Source organism: Ranitomeya imitator, chromosome 2, assembly GCF_032444005.1.
Source record: "Ranitomeya imitator isolate aRanImi1 chromosome 2, aRanImi1.pri, whole genome shotgun sequence".
In the NCBI taxonomy this organism is placed as follows: Eukaryota; Metazoa; Chordata; class Amphibia; order Anura; family Dendrobatidae; genus Ranitomeya; species Ranitomeya imitator.
Window position 1 is genome coordinate 376,958,447 of NC_091283.1, and position 10,860 is coordinate 376,969,306.

The following is a 10,860-nucleotide window of genomic DNA, read 5'->3' on the forward strand; positions in this document are numbered from 1 at the left end:
GGGGCACAGTGAACGGTGCAGAGCACTGTATATGGCACATCTATGGGGCACAGTGAACGGTGCAGAGCACCGTATAAGGCACAGCTAGGGGGCACAATGAACGGTGCAGAGCATCGTATATGGCACATCTATGGGGCACAGTGAACGGTGCAGAGCACCGTATATGGCACATCTATGGGGCACAGTGAACGGTGCAGAGCACCGTATATGGCACATCTATGGGGCACAGTGAACGGTGCAGAGCACTGTATATGGCACATCTATGGGGCACAGTGAACGGTGCAGAGCACCGTATAAGGCACAGCTAGGGGGCACAATGAACGGTGCAGAGCATCGTATATGGCACATCTATGGGGCACAGTGAACGGTGCAGAGCACCGTATATGGCACATCTATGGGGCACAGTGAACGGTGCAGAGCACTGTATATGGCACATCTATGGGGCACAGTGAACGGTGCAGAGCACCGTATAAGGCACAGCTAGGGGGCACAATGAACGGTGCAGAGCATCGTATATGGCACATCTATGGGGCACAGTGAACGGTGCAGAGCACCGTATATGGCACATCTATGGGGCACAGTGAACGGTGCAGAGCACCGTATAAGGCACAGCTAGGGGGCACAATGAACGGTGCAGAGCATCGTATATGGCACATCTATGGGGCACAGTGAACGGTGCAGAGCATCGTATATGGCACATCTATGGGGCACAGTGAACGGTGCAGAGCACCGTATAAGGCACAGCTAGGGGGCACAATGAACGGTGCAGAGCATCGTATATGGCACATCTATGGGGCACAGTGAACGGTGCAGAGCATCGTATATGGCACATCTATGGGGCACAGTGAACGGTGCAGAGCATCGTATATGGTACATCTATGGGGCACAGTGAACGGTGCAGAGCACCGTATATGGCACATCTATGGGGCACAGTGAACGGTGCAGAGCACCGTATATGGCACATCTATGGGGCACAGTGAACGGTGCAGAGCACCGTATATGGCACATCTATGGGGCACAGTGAACGGTGTAGAGCACCGTATATGGCACATCTATGGGGCACAATGAACGGTGCAGAGCACCGTATATGGCACATCTATGGGGCACAGTGAACGGTGCAGAGCACCGTATATGGCACATCTATGGGGCACAGTGAACGGTGCAGAGCACCGTATATGGCACATCTATGGGGCACAGTGAACAGTGCAGAGCACCGTATATGGCACATCTATGGGGCACAGTGAACGGTGCAGAGCACCGTATATGGCACATCTATGGGGCACAATGAACGGTGCAGAGCACCGTATATGGCACATCTATGGGGCACAGTGAACAGTGCAGAGCACCGTATATGGCACATCTATGGGGCACAATGAACGGTGCAGAGCACCGTATATGGCACATCTATGGGGCACAGTGAACGGTGCAGAGCACCGTATATGGCACATCTATGGGGCACAATGAACGGTGCAGAGCACCGTATATGGCACATCTATGGGGCACAGTGAACGGTGCAGAGCACCGTATATGGCACATCTATGGGGCACAATGAATGGTGCAGAGCACCGTATATGGCACATCTATGGGGCACAGTGAACGGTGCAGAGCACCGTATATGGGGCACAGCTATGGGGCACAGTGAACGGTGCAGAGCACCGTATATGGCACATCTATGGGGCACAATGAACGGTGCAGAGCACTGTATATGGCACAGCTATGGGGCACAATGAACGGTGCAGAGCACTGTATATGGGGCACAGCTATGGGGAAATATGAACGGTGCAGAGCACTGTATGGCACAGCTATGGGGAAATAATGATCTATTTTTATTTTTGAAATTCACCGGTAAATGCTGCATTTCCACCCTAGGCTTATACTCGAGTCAATAAGTTTTCCCAGTTTTTTGTGGCAAAATTAGGGGGGTCGGCTTATACTCGAGTATATACGGTATGTGTCTACTGATATAGACAGTATATAAGTTGTTACGATTTTTTGAGCACATGGATCCATTGTATGTCCATATGTCGGTTTTGCAAGCCTGCGAGAAAATCTCGCAGTATGGATGCCATACGGATTACATACGGAGGATGCCATGCGCAAAATACGCTGACACACCCTGCCTACGGAGGAGATACGGACCACTATTTTGGGGACTTTTCTGCGTATTACAGCCGTAAATTACGGACCGTATTGTCTTACGCCGAGTATGACGCCGGCCTAAGGGTGGCATGGAAGCCACCACCTGTGAGGTCACTGGAGATTACAGTTTGTGGTTATCACAGAACCCTCTGAGCTGTCAACTGTCACTTGAGGTAAACTCAAGGAGCACAGTGACCGGCAATATGCATAACCTGGCGGAAACATTGTAGTAGGTTGGACTGCCGGACTGCCCCCTGCGTGACACAGGGGCACTACAGTACGGAAGTCCGACAGTGAACCAGTGGAATCATTACAGTGCATCAGATGGTGAATCACTGTTGGACTGCGTTGCCCACTAAAATTTGTTACATACAGCAAGCTAAATTTAAGTGGGCAGAAGGACCTGGTGTTTTAGCTTACTAAGGCTAGGGTCACATTGCGATAGGGCAGTCCGTTTAGCGCATAGCGCTATGGACTGCGCTAACGCAATGTCCCAAAAGGGATCGCATTAGCCGATCCCGCTAGCGCAGATCCCCAATCTGCGCTAGCGAGGAATGGACCGCGAACGCTGCATTGTTCGAAGTCCGTCACTCAAATGAATGTGGGCGTGCGCTAGCGCTGCGTTCGCCATTACAGGCTATGGCGGCGTTAACGCACTACGTTACACCGCGTTATGCCGCGGTGTAACATAGTCCGTTAATCGCGGTCACATAACGCAATGTGACCCTAGCCTAAGTCTGGTATTAAACCACTTCAAGGGGCCTGGTCCTTTATCCCACTTGGATTTAGCTTTCTTACAGTGAGCAGGCTAAATTCAAGTTGGCAGAAGGACCTGGTCCTTTAGCCTGCTAGATCTAGTAGATCATCTTTCGTCGCAATGCGTCGGGCCGACGTACCGACAGACGTTGTGAAAGTTTTGCACGACGTGGGCAGCGGATGCAGTTTTTTGACGCATCCGCTGCCCATTCTGCAGTCTGGGGAGGAGGGGGCGGAGTTTCGGCCGCACATGCGCGGTCGAAAATGGCGGACGCGACGTACAAAAACACGTTACATTGAACTTTTTTTGTGACGACGGTCCGCCAAAACACGACGGATCCGTAGCACGACGGACGCGACGTGTGGCAATCCGTCGCGATCCGTCGCTAATACAAGTTTATGGTAAAAAAACGCATCCTGTGAGCACATTTGCAGGATCCATTTTTGCCCAAAATGACGGATTGCGAGAAAAGGAAGTGTTAAAGAGGCCTTAGCCAAATGGGATGTAGCTTTCTCACAGAGAGCAGGCTAAATCCAAGTTGGCAGAAGGATCTGGTCCTTTAGCCTGCTAGGTCTAGTATTAAAACACTCACAGGGACCTGGTCCTTTAGGCCTCTTTCACACTTCAGTCTTTTGGCGTCAGTCACTACCGACATAGTGACGGATTGACGGATCCGTCACAATTGTTGCGAAAACGGTTCTAACGGATCCGTTTTTTTGACGGATCCGTTACTTGGGGGTTGTCTGGGAGAAGTATCTACTTTTTGGAGCATGCGCAATTGAAAAAACGGATTGGGGCGACGGATCCGCCGAAAAAACGGTTGCGGCGGATCCGTCGCCCATAGGCGCCCATTCTATGGAATGGCGGACGCGACGGATCTGTCGCGATCCGCCATTTCGGCGTTGACAAAAAACGTTCCAATGTCCGTCTATTTTCAGAAAACGTCCGCCAAATTTCGACGGATCCGTCGCATGGCGGATGGAACGGACGACCATCCGTCACAATCCGTCACTAATGCAAGTCTATGGGAAAATAACGGATCCGTCAAAAAAAAATGACGGATCCGTTATTTGAGGAAAATGGCGGTTTTAGACTGACGCCAAATAACTGAAGTGTGAAAGAGGCCTTAGCCGACCGTGATTTAGCTTTCTCACAGAGAGCAGGCTAAATTCAAGCTGGCAGAAGGACCTGGTCCATTTGGCCAATAATTATAGTATTAACCCCTTCACAACGCATGATGCAGTTACGTCATATATCATAGAAATATAAGAAAAAAAATATTGCTTTTGCTCAATTAACCCCTTTACCCCCAAGGGTGGTTTGCACGTTAATGACCGGGCCAATTTTTACAATTCTGACCACTGTCCCTTTATGAGGTTATAACTCTGGAACGCTTCAATGGATCCTGGTGATTCTGACATTGTTTTCTCGTGACATATTGTACTTCATGACAATGGTAAAAATTCTTTGATAGTACCTGCGTTTATTTGTGAAAAAAACGGAAATTTGGCGAAAATTATGAAAATTTCGCAATTTTCCAACTTTGAATTTTTGTACAATTAAATCACAGAGATATGTCACACAAAATACTTAATAAGTAACATTTCCCACATGTCTACTTTACATCAGCACAATTTTGGAACCAAAATTTTTTTTTGTTAGGGAGTTATAAGAGTTAAAAGTTGACCAGCAATTTCTCATTTCTACAACACCATTTTATTTTAGGGACCACATCTCATTTGAAGTCATTTTGAGGGGTCTATATGATAGAAAATACCCAAAAGTGACACCATTCTAAAAACTACACCCCTCAAGGTGCTCAAAACCATATTCAAGAAGTTTATTAACCCTTCTGGTGCTTCACAGGAATTTTTTGAATGTTTAAATAAAAATGAACATTTAACTTTTTTTTCACAAAAAATTTAATTCAGCTCCAATTTGTTTTATTTTACCAAGGGTAACAGGAGAAAATGGACCCCAAACATTGTTGTACAATTTGTCCTGAGTATGCCAATACCCCACATGTGGGGGTAAACCACTGTTTGGGCGCATGGCAGAGCTCGGAAGCGAAGGAGTGCCATTTGACTTTTCAATGCAAAATTGACTGGAATTGAGATGGGACGCCATGTTTCGTTTGGAGAGCCCCTGATGTGGCTAAATATTGAAACCCCCCACAAGTGACACCATTTTGGAAAGTAGACCCCCTAAGGAACTTATCTAGAGGTGTGGTGAGCACTTTGACCCACCAAGTGCTTCACAGAAGTTTATAATGTAGAACCGTAAAAATAAAAAATCATATTTTTTCACAAAAATTATCTTTTCGCCCCCAATTTTTTATTTTCCCAAGGGTAAGAGAAGAAATTGGACCCCAAAAGTTGTTGTACAATTTGTCCTGAGTACGCTGATAGCCCATATGTGGGGGTAAACCACTGTTTGGGCGGATGGGAGAGCTCGGAAGGGAAGGAGCGCCGTTTGACTTTTCAATGCAAAATTGACAGGAATTGAGATGGGACGCCATGTTGCGTTTGAAGAGCCACTGATGTGCCTAAACATTGAAACCCCCCACAAGTGACACCATTTTGGAAAGTAGACCCCCTAAGGAACTTATCTAGAGGTGTGGTGAGCACTTTGACCCACCAAGTGCTTCACAGAAGTTTATAATGTAGAACCGTAAAAATAAAAAATCATATTTTTTCACAAAAATTATCTTTTCGCCCCCAATTTTTTATTTTCCCAAGGGTAAGAGAAGAAATTGGACCCCAAAAGTTGTTGTACAATTTGTTCTGAGTACGCTGATACCCCATATGTGGGGGTAAACCACTGTTTGGGCGGATGGGAGAGCTCGGAAGGGAAGGAGCGCCGTTTGTTTTTTCAAAGCCAAATTGACAGGAATTGAGATAGAACGCCATGTTGCGTTTGAAGAGCCACTGATGTGCCTAAACATTGAAACCCCCCACAAATGACACCATTTTGGAAAGTAGACCCCCTAAGGAACTTATCTAGAGGTGTGGTGAGCACTTTGACCCACCAAGTGCTTCACAGAAGTTTATAATGCAGAGCCGTAAAAATAAAACAACATTTTTTTCCCACAAAAATTATTTTTTTAGCCCCCAGTTTTGTATTTTCCTGAGGGTAACAGGAGAAATTGGACCCCAAAATGTGTTGCCCAATTTGTCCTGAGTGCGATGATACACCATATGTGGGGGGAACCACTGTTTGGGCACATGGGAGGGCTCAGAAGGGAAGGAGTGCCATTTGAATGCAGACTTAGATGGAATGGTCTGCAGGTGTCACATTGCGTTTGCAGAGCCCCTAATGTACCTAAACAGTAGAAACCCCCCACAAGTGACACCATTTTGGAAAGTAGACCCCCTTAGGAACTTATCTAGATGTGTGCTGAGCACTTTGACCCACCAAGGGCTTCACAGAAGTTTATAATGGAGAGCCGTAAAAATAAAACAAAACTTTTTTCCCACAAAAATTATTTTTTAGCCCCCAGTTTTGTATTTTCCCAAGGGTAACAGGAGAAATTCGACCCCACAATTTGTTGTCCAATTTGTCCTGAGTGCGCTGATACCCCATATGTGGGGGGGAACCACTGTTTGGGCGCATGGGAGGGCTCGGAAGGGAAGGAGCTCCATTTGGAATGAGGACTTAGATGGAATGGTCTGCAGGTGTCACATTGCATTTGCAGAGCCCCTAATGTACCTAAACAGTAGAAACCTCCCACAAGTGACACCATTTTGGAAACTAGACCCCCTAAGGAACTCATCTAGATGTGTTGTGATAGCTTTGAACCCCCAAGTGTTTCACTACAGTTTGTAACGCAGAGCCGTGAAAATTAAAAAAAAAAATCTTTCCCCCCAAAATTATTTTTTAGCCCCCAGTTTTGTATTTTCCCGAGGGTAAGAGGAGAAATTCGACCCCAAAAGTTGTTGTCCAATTTGTCCTGAGTACGCTGATACCCCGTATGTTGGGGGAAACCACCGTTTGAGCGCATGGCAGAGCTCGGAAGGGAAGGAGCGCCATTTGGAATGCAGACTTAGATGGAATGGTCTGCAGACGTCACATTGCGTTTGCAGAACCCCTAATGTACCTAAACAGTAGAAACCCCCCACAAGTGACCCCATATTGGAAACTAGACCCCCCAGGGAACTAATCTAGATGTGTTGTGAGAACTTTGAACCCCCAAGTGTTTCACTACAGTTTATAACGCAGAGCCGTGAAAATAAAAAATCTTTTTTTTTCCCACAAAAAATATGTTTTAGCCCCGAGTTTTGTATTTTCCCAAGGGTAACAGGAGAAATTGGACCCCAAAAGTTGTTGTCCAATTTGTTCTGAGTACGCTGATACCCCATATGTTGGGGTAAACCCCTGTTTGGGCACACGGGAGAGCTCGGAAGGGAAGAAGCACTGTTTTACTTTTTCAACGCAGAATTGGCTGGAATTGAGATCGGACGCCATGTCGCGTTTGGAGAGCCCCTGATGTGCCTAAACAGTGGAAACCCCACAATTATAACTGAAACCCTAATCCAAACACACCCCTAACCCTAATCCCAACAGTAACCCTAACCACACCTCTAACCCAGACACACCCCTAACCCTAATCCCAACCCTATTCCCAACCGTAAATGTAATCTAAACCCTAACTGTAACTTTAGCCCCAACCCAAACTGAAGCCCTAGCCCTAATCCTAACCCTAGCCCTAACCCTAGCCCTAGCCCTAACCCTAGCCCTAACCCTAGCCCTAACCCTAGCCCTAACCCTAACTCTAACCCTAGTCCTAATGGGAAAATGGAAATAAATACATTTTTTTAATTTTTCGCTAACTAAGGGGGTGATGAATGGGGGTTTTATTTACTTTTATAGCGGGTTTTTTAGTGGATTTTTATGATTGGCAGCCGTTACACACTGAAAGACGCTTTTTATTGCAAAAAATATTTTTTGCGTTACCACATTTTGAGAGCTATAATTTTTCTATATTTTGGTCCACAGAGTCATGTGAGGTCTAGTTTTTTACGGGACGAGTTGACGTTTTTATTGGTAACATTTTCGGGCACGTGACATTTTTTGATCGCTTTTTATTCCGATTTTTGTGAGGCAGAATGACCAAAAATCAGCTATTCATGAATTTCTTTTGGGGGAGGCGTTTATACCGTTCCGCGTTTGGTAAAATTGATAAAGCAGTTTTATTCTTCGGGTCAGTACGATTACAGCGACACCTCATTTATATCATTTTTTTATGTTTTGGCGCTTTTATATGATAAAAACTATTTTATAGAAAAAATAATTATTTTGGCATCGCTTTATTCTCAGGACTATAACTTTTTAATTTTTTTGCTGATGATGCTGTATGGCGGCTCGTTTTTTGCGGGACAAGATGACGTTTTCAGCGGTACCATGGTTATTTATATCTGTCTTTTTGATCGCGTGTTATTCCACTTTTTGTTCGGCGGTATGATAATAAAGCGTTGTTTTTTGCCTCGTTTTTTTTTTTTTTTCCTTACGGTGTTTACTGAAGGGGTTAACTAGTGGGCCAGGTTTATAGGTCGGGTCGTTACGGACGCGGCGATACTAAATATGTGTACTTTTATTGTTTTGTTTTTTTTTATTATTTAGATAAAGAAATGTATTTATGGGAATAATATTTTTTTTTTTTTCATTATTTTGGAATATTTTTTTTTATTTTTTTTTACACATTTGAAATTTTTTTTTTTAACTTTTTTACTTTGTCCCAGGGGGGTACATCACAGATCGGTGATCTGACAGTTTGCACAGCACTCTGTCAGATCACCGATCTGATAGGAGTGCAGGCTGCTTCACAGTGCCTGCTCTGAGCAGGCTCTGTGAAGCCACCTCCCTCCCTGCAGGACCTGGATCCGCGGCCATCTTGGATCCGGGGCTCGAGCAGGGAGGGAGGGAGGTAAGACCCTCGCAGCAACGCGATCACATCGCGTTGCTGCGGGGGGCTCAGGGAAGCCCACAGGGAGCCCCCTCCCTGAACGGTGCTTCCCTGCACCGCCGGCACATCGCGATCATCTTTGATCGCGGTGTGCCAGGGGTTAATGTGCCGGGGGCGGTCCGTGACCGCTCCTGGCACATAGTGTCGGATGTCAGCTGCGATAGGCAGCTGACACCCGGCCGCGATCGGCGGCGCTCCCCCCGTGAGCGCCGCCGATCGCGCTGGACGTACTATCCCGTCCATGGTCATAGGGGCCCACCCCACATGGACGGGATAGCACGTCCGATGTCAGAAAGGGGTTAAAAAAAAATACACCAATTTGGACTTGTCGTGTTGAGAAAGGTCTGACCAATCAAAGTGTAAAATAATCTGATCAGTAAACGGCATAACGAAAAAAAAAACCTCAAATCGCCATAATTACGTTTTTTTTTGTCGCCGCAACATTGCAATAAAATGAAATAAGAGGTGATCAAAACATGGTATCCGCGCCAAAATGGCATCAATAAGAACGTCCCGCCAAAATAAAAAAAATCCCAACGGCGATGTGGATGGAAAAATAAGTTATGGGCAGGAAAAATTTAAAAAAAAAAAAACGGAAAAATCGCCTGAGGGTTAAAACACTCCTAGGTGCATGCATGGAAAAAAATCTGTGGTCGTGTGATCTCCAAAAATGATCACCAGTAAATAAAACGGGACGCGGATGAGATTGGCGCAGAATATTGTACACATTGGGATTAAGGGGAAAATTCTTGTGTATAATTGTCACATATAAATAAATGTGTGATCAGATGTCATATTTAGTCTGCAGCTCAAAAAAAATCACATCACAGTATTCATATATATCTATATACAGTAAGGGGCCTTCTATCTACTGGGATTTAGCATTCTTATATAGAGCAGGATAAATCCAAGTCACTAAAGGACCTGGTCCCTCTGCAACCAGGAAATAGCGACTGTGTGAGAAAGCGAAATCCCAGTGCACAGAAGGACCTGGTCCCTTAGCCCAGGGGTCCCCAACTCCAGTCCCCAAGGCCCACCAACATGTCATGTTTTCAGGATTTCCTTAGTCTTGCCCAGGTAATAATTGCATCACCTGTGCAATGCAAAGGAAATCCTGAAAACAAGACCTGTTGGTGGGCCTTGAGGACTGGAGTTGGGGACCTCTGCCTTAGCCGACTGGGATTTAGCCACAACCATGGGGGCATTACACTGTGTGAGGCCAAGAAAGAACAATCCGCTCCCTCACTTCCTGTCCGCCATAGTTGGCTCGTATGTATCTATTATAGGAAACAGAACAACAACGTTATGATTCTTATAAAGTGGCAACAACAACCCCAAAAGAGTCTCCGTGCAGAAGGGGTTAATGTCCCCGCGCCCAGTAATGGGGAATCTCCAGCACCTACCTCCACCTGCAGAGCCGCACACCACATATATGGCTGTTCTGTGCGCACAGGACCTGTGATGACGTCGTGCCCATGTGACCGGAGGGGGCGGAGCCTCTTCCTCCATAGAGCAGACAGGAGGAGGATGTGGAATATGTCAGGGCGGATTTGGGGTATTTTTGGGTCATTCTCCATAGTCACATATCAGGTAAGTGGGAGTCTGTCTGGGGAGAATGGGGTGATGCTTGCATGGGGCTGCATGTGCATGCTGGAGGGGGGTCTGCCTGGGGAGAAGCGGAGATGTTGCTTGCATGGGACTGCGTGCTGGTAGTCTGGTGATGCTTGCATGGGACTGCACTCTGGAGGGGCCTGCCTGGGGAAGGGGGTGACGTTGCTTGCCTGGGACTGCGTGCTGGAGGGGCCTGCCTGGGGTAGGGTGACTGCATGCTGGGGGTCTCTGTGGGAAGGGGGTCATGTTGTATGCGTGGGGGATCTGTGTGCAGGGGGGTCTACCTGCAGAATGGGGCTGATGTTACTCGCATGGCTCTGCATGGTGTGGGGGGCTGTTGTCACGTACTGTGCAGGTCAGTGTGTGATGTCACACAAACCAGGATTCAAGC

At 46.7% G+C, this 10,860-nt stretch overlaps 1 protein-coding gene across 2 annotated transcripts in view; it reads right to left on the reverse strand.

Annotated features, from left to right (window-relative positions):
• LOC138664027 (zinc finger protein 585A-like) overlaps positions 1–10,325 on the reverse strand; it is a 61,084-nt gene extending 50,759 nt beyond the window's left edge. For both annotated transcript variants that reach the window (XM_069750434.1, XM_069750433.1), the window contains exon 1: positions 10,262–10,325. The gene's annotated coding sequence lies outside the window, so the exon portion shown is untranslated. The remainder of the gene's footprint in view (positions 1–10,261) is intronic.
• Between the last annotated feature and the right edge of the window lie 535 nt (positions 10,326–10,860).